The following is a 14,684-nucleotide window of genomic DNA, read 5'->3' as shown; positions in this document are numbered from 1 at the left end:
GGGTTACCTCAGATTACAACAGGATCTTGACCAGATGGGCCAATGAGCTGAGAAGTGGCAGATGGAGTTTAATTCAGATAAACGTGAGGTGCTGCATTTTGGGAAAGCAAATCTTAGCAAGATTTATACACTTAACGGTAAGGTTCTATGGAGTGTTGCTGAACAAAGAGACCTTGGAGTGCAGCTTCATAGTTCCTTGAAAGTGGAGTTGCGGGTGGATAGGATAGTGAAGAAGGCATTTGGTATGCTTTCTTTTATTGGTCAGAGTATTGAGTACAGGAGTTGGGAGGTCATGTTGCAGCTGTACAGGACATTGGTTAGGCCACTGTTGGAATATTGCGTGTAATTCTGGTCCCCTTCCTATTGGAAAGATGTTGTGAAACTTGAAAGGGTTCAGAAAAGATTTACAAGGATGTTGCCAGTGTTGGAGGATTTGAGTTACAGGGAGAGGCTTAACAGGCTGGTGCTGTTTTCCCTGGAGTGTTGGAGGCTGATAGGTGATCTTATAGAGGTTTACAAACTTATGAGGGGCATGGATAGGGTAAATAGACAATGTCTTTTCCCTGGGGTCGGGGAGACCAGAACTTGAGGGCATAGGTTTAGGGTGAGAGGGGAAGATATAAAAGAGACCTAAGGGGCAACCTTTTCACACATAGGGTGGAACGTGTATGGAATGAGCTGCCAGAGGAAGTGGTGGAGGCTGGTACAACGGCAGCATTTAAGAGGCATATGGAGGGGTATATGAATAGGAAAGGTTTGGAGGGATATGAGCCGGGTGCTGGCAGGTGGGATTAGATTGGGTTGGGATATCTGGCCGGCATGGAAGGGTTGGACCGAAGGATCTGTTTTCATGCTATACATCTCTATGACTCTATGACTCTAATTCAGGAGAAAGTTCTGGATAATACAATTTAATCTCATCCTTCCAGAATACCAAGCCTGTAGTGTTCCTGTGAGCACATTCAGCATATTTTGTCTCAATTGCTATGCATTCCAGGGTTTGCTTTCTTCATATATAAAGAAATATTTCTTTTCATCAGCTCCAAATTTATCCATCACACTATCAAACATTTCTCTTCTTGTCTTACTGGACTTTCTGATCTGAAACAAATATTTTAATCTCATGTTTTCAATCCTGTTAAGTATTTTAAAAGTTTCAGTCAACAAGCTCAAATTTGAGATGATTCTGAAGTTGTTGTGACCCAAGTTATTAAGTGGTTCCTTATAAATATTGCATTCAGCACTGGAATTATTCTTATTGCAATTCTTATTGCATTTGCCCAAGGGCCTGGCTGGTCACATAGCACAGTATTCCAGATATAGGAGCAACATGACCCACAGAGAAAGGAACTCAACTCATTCAACTTTACATTCAGTTCCTTTTGTTTAATGTTCCTTATACTATTTAGACCTGATGAGTGTCAAGTGAACATCAGAGGAGTTAGGAATAATTTTAACTCCTCTAATATCAATAGCTGTGAGCTGTGTAAGATGTTAAAATGTAAAAAAAATGTTTTGGAATCCTAAGTTGTCTCTAATCTGAATTTAATGGAAAAGGACGGGGGTGTTTTGGCACAAGTGATTTGTTCCCAGGAGGCAGAATGTCCATTCAGATATTATAAAGTGGTTGCATGCTTCACATTTAACCTATCATCTTTAACCCTGGACGGTTGGCTATCTGTGGCTTCAGGAAACCCATCAGCTGAAGTGAAGCAAGAGGGCTTTGTGGAAAAGGCAAATGCACTAGTTTAGTGCATGCTCTGGTGCCCAAAATGTGTTTTTAACAAACAATGAAATTGGATACCAGTCCGCCTTTGGATCTGCAGCTACACTCCCACCTGATTCAGAAACCCATCCTGAGAGATTGTAGAGTTATCTTTCTAAGACTTTGGCAACCTGCTCTGAAAGCCCACTTCTTTCTACCTTCTGAAGATTTACCTACTTTGAAACAAGACTGCCATCAGGTTGAAAACCAAATGGATATGGCATTACACTGGAGCTAGCTCAATATGATACTCTTACCATTATCAGTAATGCTTCATAATCTTCGATGGTCGCATCTTGCATGGGCAGAGCCATGAGTTGTGCATTTGAACATGGGTATGAAGGCAGGTTACAGTCTGAGTTGCTTTCCATGGGGTACACAAGGATGAATTGTATGATTTGTTGGGACTGCCTGATCTTTCTAGATCACATTTTGTCCTTACTTGCACTCTTTGCTGTTCGGATGAAAGAATACCGCTACTTGAAATTGCTTCCTAACTGTTTGTTATTTAGCAGTTTTGCCCTCTTCTGTGGTGAACATGCCACATTTCCTAAGACTCATTTTTCAAAGTCTCCTTGAACATTAATCTTTTCCTGCCTCACGCGCAGTGCCTAAATTTAAGTTGTGAGTATATGGCTGCCTTAGAGATTTTATTGTTAGTCATGCATATTACACCCACTTAAAATGAGCTGGGTTCTGAGGGCAAGTGTTTTGGACATTTCTACTCTTTGGAATACCTCAGAATTGGAGATTTTGCCTTACTATTTGGTGTCCAAATAGTAATGTTCCAAATGCATCTCATGTGGTACTTGTCTCTCCTAAATATGGAGCAGATAGTAAGGGTTTTGTGACACTGTGGTAGAGTCCCTACCTCTGAACTAGGAGACCTGGGTTCAAGTTGTACCTACTCCAGAGATGTGTAATAACATTTATGAACAGGTTGATTAGAAAAACATCATGGAGTAGGTAGTACATATATTCCAAAAAATTATTAAGAGTTACTCGATTTGTTTGTTCTGGTGGTGCTGAGCTTCATTATGGTTTTGAGTTATTCTTGAACTAAAAGTGTAGCATAATCATAAATATCAATCTCCTGAGAATGGCAAACCATTTGGATCCAGTTTTCTAAACTCATCGTTCATCTAAATCATTCTTTATTTGGATTCATAATTTTCTATCAATGAATGGTGCTCTCATTTATCTTCGCATGAAAAGGATGGATTACTCTGTATTTCACTATTACATTCCTGTGTCTAGTCAGCAGGATTTGGATTTTGAGTAGAGGGAAGTGAATTCACATAGAGTCTCAGGAAGTGTAGAGATAATTGCTAATTTGTTCTGTCTTACAGAGAACCATCTGTCGTTGACAACACCCAAACCTCTAATAGGAAATCTCTTCAAACTTGTCCCATCAATCTGCCAATAGATGGAGTACTGTCATTTGCAAGAAGAGTTACTTACCATCAAACATATCCTAACAGTCATTTAAAATCAAATTATAACCAAAGGCAGTATGAAGTACAGAATTATGAGGATCTTAATATTTTTATACTTGCTCATTTTTGGATCTTATACAATTTTGACTGCTTGATTCTTACTAACCTATTTTTAAGAAAAGTGAATATTTGAAGGTAAAGATCCAAAATTAGAAAACTTGAAAAATGTTCTTCTGTGAACCAAATATCGTCAAGAGAATACTCAGATTATCAACTTATCTACATTATATAATCGTGATCACAGATACCACGTTGTTATTTCACACTGCACTCAGGACAACCACATATTTTGAAGGATGTTTGATGATTTGCAATTGATCCTAAAAAGCATCTGTTCATTTCTTAATCAGATCGTACTAACTAGTTTGAACTCAAGCCTATTCCATAAATGTGTTCATATGGTGGCAAGACTAATCCTCAACACCCAGTGTCCCGCAATGCTGCACACTCCTTATACACTCAGGAGTGTGTGGCCAAATTCAGCTCCAAATCCATTTACAAATTTGCTGATGTTACCACCGTAGTGGGTCGGATCTCAAACAACAACAAAACACAGTACAAGAAAGAGATTAAGAACTTAATGGCATGGTGTAAAAACAACATTCTTTCCCTCAATGTCAGCCAAACAAAGGAGCTGGTCATTGACTTCAGGAAGTGGAGTGGAGGACATGCCCTGTCTGTATCAATGGTGCTGAGGTGGAGGTCGTCAAGAGCTTCAAGTTCTTATGAGTAAATCTCACCAACAATCTGCCCTGGTCAATCCATGTCGACATTACAAATAAGAAAGCACATTAACACCTCAACTTCCTCCAAAGGCTAAGAAAATTCAGCATATCTATCAGGACTCTTTATCAATTTTTAGAGATGCAGCATAGGAAGCGTCCTGTCCAGATTCATCACAGCTTGGTATGACAACTGCTGTGGAGAAAGTGAGGACTGCAGATGCTGGAGATCAGAGCTGAAAAATGTGTTGCTGGAAAAGCGCGGCAGGTCAGGCAGCATCCAAGGAGCAGGAGAATCGACGTTTCGGGCATAAACCCTTCTTCAAGATTCCTGAAGAAGGGTTGATGACAATTGCTGTGCCCAAGACTGCAAGAAATTGCAGAGTTGTGAACACAGAACAGTTCATATCACGAACCAGATTTCCTCTACCTAAACTTCTCGCTGCCTTGGGAAAGCAGCCAACACAATCAAAGATCCCTTCCATCCTGGTTACACTCTTCTCCCACCTCTTCCATTGGACAGAAGATACAAAAGTTTAAAAACATGGAACAACAGATTCAAGAATAGCTTCCTCCTTGCTGTTATCGGACTTATGAATGGATCTTTGAGATGTTAGAGCTGATCTTTCTCTGCACCTTTTCAGTTGCTGTGACACCATATTCTCCATTCTGTTCTATTCCCTGATGTACTCATTCAAGCAATGATTTGCCTGAATAGCATGCAAAACAACACTTTTCACTGTATCTTGATACATGTGACAATAATAAATCAAATCAAAACAAAGTGCTAAGTGTTCAATCCATCTTGGCCTCCTCCAGAAATCCCCAGTATCACAGATGCCCGCCTTCAGCCACTTGGTTCACTTCATAGGAATGACACTGTAAAGGACATAAGTCTTGATAACATTCCACTAATAGTACTAAAGACTTGTGTTCTAGAACTAACTGTGTCCCTATTCAAACTATTCCAGTATAGTTACAACATTGATATCTTCCTGGAAATGTTCAAAATTATCCAGGTATGTCCAGTCAACAAAAAATAGGACAAATCCAATCTAGGGCAATTACAGTCTACTTTCAATCATCAGCAATGTAATAGAAGATGTCATTGTCAGTGTTCACAGCCACAATAACCTGCTGACTGGCACTCAGTTTGGGTTCTGACAGGCTAACTCTGTTGATGACCTCATTACGTCCTTAGTCAAAACAGAAGAGTGAAACTCAAAAGCTGAGAGTTACTGCCCTTGACGTAAAGGCAACATTTGATTGAGTGTGGCATCAGGAAGCCAATCATCTCAGGAACAGGATATCAGCTAGGCCCAAGCATCTTTAGAAGTAGGATGTTCACTGATGATTTATACAATGTTCAATAGTATTTGCAACTCCTCGGGTTTTGAATCAGTCTTTCTCGAAATGCGTCAAGAAATGGATAACATTCAGGCTTGAAATGATAAATCAAAAGTGACATTTGTGCTCGACAAGTGACTGGCAATGACCATCTCCAACAAAAGAGAACGCAATCATCCCTTAATGCTTGATAACATCATAATTGCTGAATTACCATTTGTTAAACATTCATTCATAGGGTGTGAACTTTGTTGGCTGGCCAGCATTTATTACCTATTCAAATTGCCCTTGAGAAAGTGGCAGTGAGCTGTCTTCTTAAACCGCTGTAGTCCACGTACTGTAGATTGGCCCATAATGCCCTTAGGGAGGGAATTCCAGGAAGCTGAACCAGCAACAGTGAAGGAATTGCAATTTATCACCAAGTCAGGATGATGAGTGACTTGGAGGAGAACTTGCAGGTGGTGATGTTCCTATGTGTCTGCTGCCCTTGCCCTTTAGGTGGAAGCAGTTGTGGGTTTGGAAGATGCTGGCTAAGGATCTTTGGCAAATTTCTGCAGTGCATCTTGTAAATGGTTCATACTGCTCATACTGAGCATCAGTGGTGGAGGGAATGGATATTTGTGGATATGGTGCCAATCAAGTAGGCTGCTTTTTCTTGGATGGTATCAAGACTCTTAAGTGTTGTTGGAACTGTATTCGGGCAAGTAGGGAGTATTCCATCACACTCCTGACTTGTGCTGAAAATGTGTTGCTGGAAAAGCGCAGCAGGTCAGGCAGCATCCAGGGAACAGGAGAATCAATGTTTCGGGCATAAGCCCTTCTTCAGGAATCCTGAAGCCCTCAGACCTCACTTTCTCACTCCTGACTTGTGCCTCGTAGATGGTGGACAGACTTTGTAGAATCAAGAGGTGAGTTGCTCTTAATTTTAGCCTCTGATTATCAATATCCTGTGGATTGCCATTGACCAGAAGCTGAGCTGCAGGAGTATAAATATTGTGACTACAAGAGCAAACTCAACTCCCAACTTCCCAATCCCTGTTTTATAAGGCACAGGTCAGCAACCTGATGAAATCCCTGCCACCTTCCTGGATGAACACAGATTCGACAACTCCCAAGAAGCTCAATACCACCAGGGCAAAGCTGGCTACTTGATTGACACCCCATCTAACATCTTCAACATTTAGTCCTTCCACCACTGATACACAGTGACAGCAGTGTGTATCGTCTATAAGATGCACTGCAACAACTCACTAAGATTCCTTTGATAGCACCTTCCAAACTTAAGACTCTATCAACTTGAAGGCCAAAGGTAGCAGATGTATGGGAACACTACCATCTGCAAGTTCCCCTCCCAACTACATACTGTCCTGACTTGAAATTATATCACCTTCCTTCACTGTTGTTTAATAAGAGTCCTGAAACTCCCTCCCTATGACAGCATTTTAGGCATACCTGCAGCACATTGATGCAAGGGCAATTCAGGAAGGGCAATATATGCTGGCCTTGCCGGTGATGCTCATATCCCATGAATGAATAAACCAAAGGTTTGATAGTGTACTCCAGAGCAGTGTGGTATTGCTGCCAATATGGGGTTAAATCCACAACATTCTTCTGAGAATTGTTCATACCTTGGTGTGCCTCCTGTCTCATACTCATTTAAGGAAGCCATTTTAATTAAAGTAGAACATAATCAGATGTTTAAACATTTTTGCATGGGATATTGATAGTGCTAGCTCGGCCAGTATTTGGTACTCATCCCTAATTGACTTCAAACTAAATGCCATTCTAGGCTCTTTCAGAGGGCACTTAAGAATCAATCACATTGCTGTGGGCCTGGAATCACATGCAGGCAAGGTCAGATGAGGTCAATATCTGTCCTTCCCTAATGTATATTAGTGAACCAGATATGTTATGTACAATAATCACAATAGTTACATAGTCACCATTAGACTAGCTTTTAATTCCAGACTTTATTAAATCCAAATTTCACCATCTGCTGTGGTGCAATTTGAACACATGACCCCGGAACATCAGCCTGCCTGCAAATATCTAAATTGCAAAATTGCTAAATTCCAAACAAAATCACAAAGTGTAAAGACCTCTTGGCATCATCTCAAATACTTTCATGACTTGTTGATGTCAAGCTATAAAACAACATTTGTAGACAGGCCCAAGAGATCTCAGTTGATATTTCAGTCAGCAGATTGCATCTTTTATAGTTCCCCCAGATGTACACCTCCTCACTAATGCCCAGTGCTTCGTTAAATGCTTCCTTCTAAAATACTTTTCTATTGAAACTGATCTCACCAGCACTTGCCACTGAGTAGGAAATATAGGATATGTGTTTAGTCAGAGCTTGCAACATGTCTCCTCTTCAGCACTCAGAGGAATAGAGAAAAAAATGACATTTTATCATGCTAAGAGCGAGAAACAGAACTTTGTATTGTAAAACACTGCACAGTGCTGGGCTACCATGCCCCAATGTCTTCTTTATCAGAGAAATGAATGAGGAAATAGGGTCAAGCAAGAGACAAAAGCAAAGATTGTAACCAGCTACAAACTCTCGATTAACTCTCTTCTTCTATTGTCACTCCATCCATCAATTCCTCTCCTAATCATGAGTTAGATTTGGTGAACCTATTTGTGTTTGCATATACTACCTTCTGTTACCTGTAGCCTTCAGCAAGATGGGTTAAAAGAGGGCTGTCTGTGCAGGTATGCACCTTCTATGAGTGTAATCACCTTCTGTGAGTGTTTGAACAATAAGCAGCTTTAAAGAACATTGCACTGGCATTGTACTTGGAATTTGTTATTTACCAGATTTAACATATATGTTAAAAGTAATCAGTAGTCCTTGAAGAGCTGTAGGAGCTGCATAACCAAGCCATGACAGCTGGTCATTCCAAGCATATCATATCCTAAGTGACCGGAATACAATATATGAAAATGATTTGGTCTTGCATTAGGGCATGAGGTCACCTTTGAGCCAATACATGTGGAGTGCTGCATTAGAACACGTTATTGACAACAATATTCTCTGTAATTTCAAAGCTTGCTTGAAGTTGGCTAATTTAAGCTCTTTAGTTGAATCATGTTCAACTAAGTTCTACTTCAATTAAATCAATTGTGTCAGTTCATACTTAAAAATAATAATGTGGTATAATCTCTTCGTTCATCTTCACTGAATATTCTCCAATGCATCAATGTCACTTTGAATGCAGAAATATCAACATGACAGAAAATATTCCAACTCTAAGTTACACATGGTTAAATAATCCATTTTGATTTAGAATTAAATACTTCCAGATAGATTCTCAAAAATCTTCAGCCTCTTTAGCAATGCTTTCATGATATCTCAGCATCCAAAATCTTTATCCTGTTCTATATTTAGCAACAAAGACTGCCTTCATGCACAAATTTCTGTTTACAACTAAGTGAAACTCCCTGTTAAAAGAGTTAAATCCAAAAATTACCCCCAGATGCCATTCCTTAAGTATCTCTACATCATTTGTCCAGATTTCGATAAATGCCATTATTTCATCTACATTGGTCTCCTGGGCAAATCAGTAATTCTATTTCATATTGTCACACTACTTCGTAATTCAACAAGCTAATTTGCCATTGGCTTTGCAGATCTTAAAAGCCTACAGTGCTTTCTGAAAACCTAAATAGATTCTATGCATTATTGCCTAGTAATTTAGTTATCTCCTCAGAAAAGGCCAGGAGATTTATGAGGCTTCTAAAACCATGCTGACAGTTTGTTCGAAGTTCTGTGATCTTTAGACAACCTTTGTTAGGATTCTGTAAAATGTTCTTTAACAATTTCCTCTTTGCTTGTCTTGCGTTGAATAACTGGATTTAAGAAACTAGACCCAGTCTACAATTATAGTTCTGTATTTATAGATCTCCTAAAAATATTACCCATATATTAAATCTCTTCCTTTGAGATTTTGTGTTGCGTATGTTCCAAATACCTTTCAGATCTGGAGTTCTTTTAAAGACTGACAGCATACCAACATTTAGGTATGATAAAAAAGATTTGCGGCTCAGATTAATTGAACTTAACGTATCTACAGTTTTCATTCATGAAGACTGATGTAAACATCATACAATATACTTTCCTTACTATTGTGCATAATATTTTAACTTTGTATATCTCATCCACAGTTATCTGGCTCTTAAGTAAAAATAATTTTTGGTAATTATGTGTTATAATTTGTAGGTAGATGAAGGTTCTCTTAGTGCAGTGTTGTGACGTACTGACCAAGTTTTTGGAAGACGTGGCATCCATTTTCACAACCATCATTATTATAAAGATTATGCTAACAATTACATATAATTTCAAACTTAAACTATTCAGCATTGGCCACATTTTCAACAGCTTACTAATTGGTCCATGGTAAATCTATTGTAAATCTATTATTATTAGGGAGGTGATGGCCGAGTGGTATAATTGCAGGACTGTTAATCCAGACACCTACATAGTGGTTCTGGGGATCTAGTTTCAAATCCTGCCATAGCAAATAGTGGAACTTGAATCTGAAAATAGGAGTCTAATGATAACGATGAAATCATTATTGATTGTCAGGAAAAAAAAAATCAGTGCCACTAACGTCCTTCAGGGAAGGAGATCTGACATCCTCACTGGGTCTGGCCTACATGAGTCTCCAGAACAACAGCAATGTGTTTGACTCATTACTGACTTCTGGGATGGGCAATAAATGCTGGTCCAGCCAGTGATGCTCACATCTTGTGAATGAATAAAAAAAAAACTATTATAAACCAATGATATTGTTGATAAAGTTTGTTTGCGTGTGTGATATTGGAGGGAAAACAAACCCTTATTGATGTAGTAATAAAATAAAAGTATCTTTTCGAACAGTTCAGACCAAAAGACCTCAGTAATTGCTAACATCAAATGCTATCTATATTTCCACATAGTAGCTCTGGTACTTTGATAAGCACACTTCTGATCCCTGCTTTAATGTAATAAACTATGGATACCCCTATCATGGTTCCACTTAACTGGGCAGGTAGGTGTTCCAAATCTTTGTGACTAGAATTTTAAATCCACCTGCAAGGCAGAGGCAAGCAACTGCAAAATTGGTGTTGCCGCCTGATTTTCCCACCACTGTACCAGCCTCCCATGCTGCTCAATGTGCTGCATCCCGTCACACACTGATTGGTACTTTTCAAAACTCAGGATACAGGGTTTGGGGTCCCACACAGTCCTATGATGCTATCTGATGCTACAATCTACACATCTCCCAACTGCTCAGCTGTGATAGTCAGAGTCAGGAGGGTCAAACCCAAAACTTTGACTCTTCTGCTCCTCAGATGCTGTCTGACTTGCTGTGCTATTTCCAGCGCCACACTTTATCGACTCTGACTTCTCCAGCATCTGCTAAGTTCTTGCTGTGACAGATACTGTATCAAAACACATCACCGTACAATCACTAACATTTTATCTTTTATTTTGCAGGACAATGTGGCACACAATAGAATGGATTAGAGTGGTGCTAGAAAGGCACAGCAGGTCAGGCAGCATCCAAGGAGCAGGAAAATCGACGTTTCGGACAAAAGCCCTTCAGCAGGAATAGAGGCAGGGAGCCTGCAGGGTGGAGAGATTATCCAGCACCACTCTAATCCAGACTCAGGTTTCCAGCATCTGCAGTCCTCGTTTTTACCACAATAGAATGGAGCAGACCTGAATGGGCTGTGAACAAGGACACCTGCATTTCCTGAGCCACATAAAGGAGATGTCTTTCCAATCACTGCAAAGCACTTTGACAGATCAAACTAGCTATGACACAGCTCATGGTATCTGACATCGCTGAGGGCATTGAGGGCTTTAGAATACAATTGTTCAGTGTTTGATTATGTGTTCCTGCTCACTGCTGACTGTATATGATTATTTAAGCTGTGCATGGAAAAAGAAACTAAATGAAGTCAAGCTGCTTTGAGCATGAGTGAGCAAACATTTAGAGCATTGAATAGAACTCCTGTTGCACACAAAGAATCTGGTAATCATTTCTGCATAACTCTGAGGCATAAACACACCAATGATGACAGCATGTTCTTACTTTATGTCTTTTCTCAACTCCAAGCTCACCCTTTTCCTGCTCTCTAGTATGATAAGCAAGCTGCTGAATGGTGTAATCAAAACCTGTCTCTTTCCGTCCCAACTCCATTTCCACACCAACCCCTTTCCCTGATGACTTTCTGCTTTCAGACACCAAGGAATTGCTTCTTATTCAGCAATAGCAGCTCCATAAGGAAGAGAGAGAGAAAGACACTGCCACGTAAATGAAGACATTTGCAGCCATCATTTCAGTGCTGCATATGCATTCCAGGATTGTGTAGAGTCTGAATTGACAACTGATGATTTACCAGTGGGATGCAGTCAGGGCAAGTGGATGTGCCAGCTCATGAGAAGGTAAGGTGAGAGATGCATTTGGCTGCACATACCTCAGCTGAGAACCTTGATGGATAGCAGAGAGAGAAAATGTCGATGGGAATGCACACCGAAATACCAGGTGCATTAGCTTGCCTGCAAGACAGCCTCCTGTCCCTGTCAAGGAGCATGAAGAAGTCCAACTACAACTTGGCAAAGGGTTCAAGAAAAGTTTCCTCTCTCTGCTGTCTCGGCTCTTCTGTTGCAGTATCAGTGCTATTGAAAATGTAGCCTCCATACCTGTTCTGTGCTTTGCACAGATGAATATCCAAATCCACCGTTCTCCCTGTGAGGATGCAGAAAAACACTCTGCCAAATCCAGGAACTTACTAAAACACTTCAAAAAACTACAAGTTAAGTGCTTCATCCTTTAAGTAATACACTAGTGTTGGGACAATTTAATAGATTAACTCTTGTTCTTTAGTGAATGATGAGCAAATTTAACCAATGGATGTACGAGGTACAATATTGGAAAATAGTAATCCCATCAACCAATAGGCTATAGTGTCATAGAGGTATACATCACAGAAACAAACTCTTCGGTCAACTCATCCATGCCGACCAGATATCCTACATTAATCTCGTCTCATTTGCCAACATTTGGCCATTTCCCTCTAAACCCTTCCTATTGATGTACTCATCCAGATGACTTTTAAATGTTGTAACTGTACCAGCCTCCAACACTACCTCTGGCAGTACATTCCATACACGTATTAACCTCAGTGTGAAAAAGTTGCCCCTTAGGTCCCTTTTAAATCTTTCCCCTCTCACCTTAAATCTATGCCCTCTAGTATTGGACTCCCCTCTCCTTGGGAAAAGACCATGATTATTCACTCTATGTATGCCATTCATGATTTTATAAACTTCTATAAAGTCACCTCTCATCCTCCAATGTTACAGGCAAAACAACTCCAGCCTATTCAGCAGATAGCTCAAACCCTCCAATCTTTTCTGCACCTTTTCACATTTCATAACATCTTTCCTATAGCAGGGAAATTAGAATCGAATGCAGTATCCCTAACCATTGTCGTGTACAGTCACAATATGACCTCCCAATGCCTATACTCAATAATGCACTTAAAGGTTTGAATGATATGATGAAACTGCTATGTCACATGGTTCCAGTGATTACAGACGACGTCCACACAGTGCACTCTACACCATTCAGCTTCAGTATTGCCACTAGAGAGGATGCTATTGTTGATCCTCATTGTGGTAACTTGCTGGAAGTCACACCCTGCTATTCTGGATTCAACACAAAAGTCAAAGATTTTAGCAACTACCAAATTCCCGCAATTTACCCTGTCTTTTAGTCTCAGGTCTTTTAATCTCTAGCTACAGATAAACAATAAAGAGCTGTCAACTAGTAATGCTAGGAGTTTCAAATCAAACCTCCTTATACACACATATAGATAGACAGACAGAAAAAAAGTGTTCTGATGAAGAGTCACTGGACTTGAAACATTAACTTTGCTTTCTTCTTACGATGCTGCCAGACCTACTGAATTTTATGAGCACTTTTTGTTTTTGTTTCAGGAAAACAAAATGGGTCAAATGGGTGTGGAGAAAGGCTGGGAAGGCCGTTCAGTGTCCCTATTGACAGGGATCAGTTCGATGGTCCTTTTGGCTTGTCAGGACAGGCTATTGCTTAATAATCTTTCGCCAAATACTTCCAATTACTTTCAGAAGGTACACGGTGGCTGGTTATTACTTATAAAGTCTGGCTTATTGGTTAAGTGCCAAAACTTACAGCAACTGCTGAGGCAAAAGTAACTGTGAAGTGGAGGCTCTGGTGTTGGACTGGTGTGGAAAAAATTAGAAGTCAAACGTTACTAGGTTATAGTCCAACAGGTTTATTTGAAATCAAAAGCTTTCAGAGCACTGCTCCTTCATCAGATTGAGTTTTTTGAAGAAGTAGCAAAGAGGATTGATGATGGCAGAGCGGTGAATGTGATCCATATGGACTTCAATAAGGTGTTTGACAAGGTTCCCCATGGGAGACTGGTTAGTAAGGTTAGATCTCACGAAATATAGGGAGAACTAGCCAGCTGGATACAGAACTGGCTCGAAGGTAGAAGACAGAGGGTGGTGGTGGAGGGTTGTTTTTCAGACTGGAGGCCTCTGACCAGTGGGATTAGTGCTGGGTCCTCTACTTTTTGTCATTTACATAAATGATTTGGATGCAAGTATAAGAGGTACAGTTAGTAAGTTTACAGATGACACCAAAATTGGAGGTGTAGTGGACAGCAAAGAGATTTACCTCAAATTACAACAGGATCTGGACCAGATGGGTCAACGGGATGAGAAGTGGCAGATGGAGTTTAATTCAGATAAATGTGAGGTGCTGCAATTTGGGAAAGCAAATCTTAGCAGGACTTATACACTTAATGGTAAGGTCCTAGTTGCTGAACAAAGAGACCTTTGGAGTGCAGGTTCATGGCTCCCTGAAAGTGGAGTCACAGGTAGGTAGGATAGTGAAGAAGGCGTTTCGTATGCTTTCCTTTATTGAGAAGGATGTTGCGAAACTTGAAAGGGTTCAGAAAATATTCACAAGCATGTTGCCAGGTTTGGAGGATTTGAGCTAGAGGGAGAGTTGAATCGGCTAGGGCTAATTTTCCCTGTAGTGTCAGAGGCTGAGGGGTGACCTTATAGAAGTTTATAACATCATGAGGGGCAATGATAGGCTAAATAGGCAAAGTCTTTCCCCTGGGGTGGGGGTCCAGAACTAGAGGGCATAGGTTTAAGGTGAGAGGGGAAAGATATAAAAAAGACCTAAGGGGCAACTTTTCCATGCAGAAGGTGATACGTTTATGAAATGAGCTGCTAGCAGACGTGATGGAGGCTAGTATGATTGCAACATTTAAAAAGCATCAGGATGGGTATATGAACAGAAAGGGTTT

General features: G+C 40.2%; 1 protein-coding gene across 6 annotated transcripts in view; it reads right to left on the bottom strand.

The window, feature by feature from the left end:
* drp2 (dystrophin related protein 2) overlaps positions 1 to 14,684 on the bottom strand; it is a 368,975-nt gene that overhangs the window by 104,539 nt on the left and 249,752 nt on the right. The gene's annotated exons all lie outside the window — the stretch shown is intronic.

Source organism: Chiloscyllium plagiosum, chromosome 15 (assembly GCF_004010195.1).
Source record: "Chiloscyllium plagiosum isolate BGI_BamShark_2017 chromosome 15, ASM401019v2, whole genome shotgun sequence".
In the NCBI taxonomy this organism is placed as follows: Eukaryota; Metazoa; Chordata; class Chondrichthyes; order Orectolobiformes; family Hemiscylliidae; genus Chiloscyllium; species Chiloscyllium plagiosum.
Note: the sequence above shows the minus strand (reverse complement) of the source record. Positions and strands in the feature narration are given on the sequence as shown.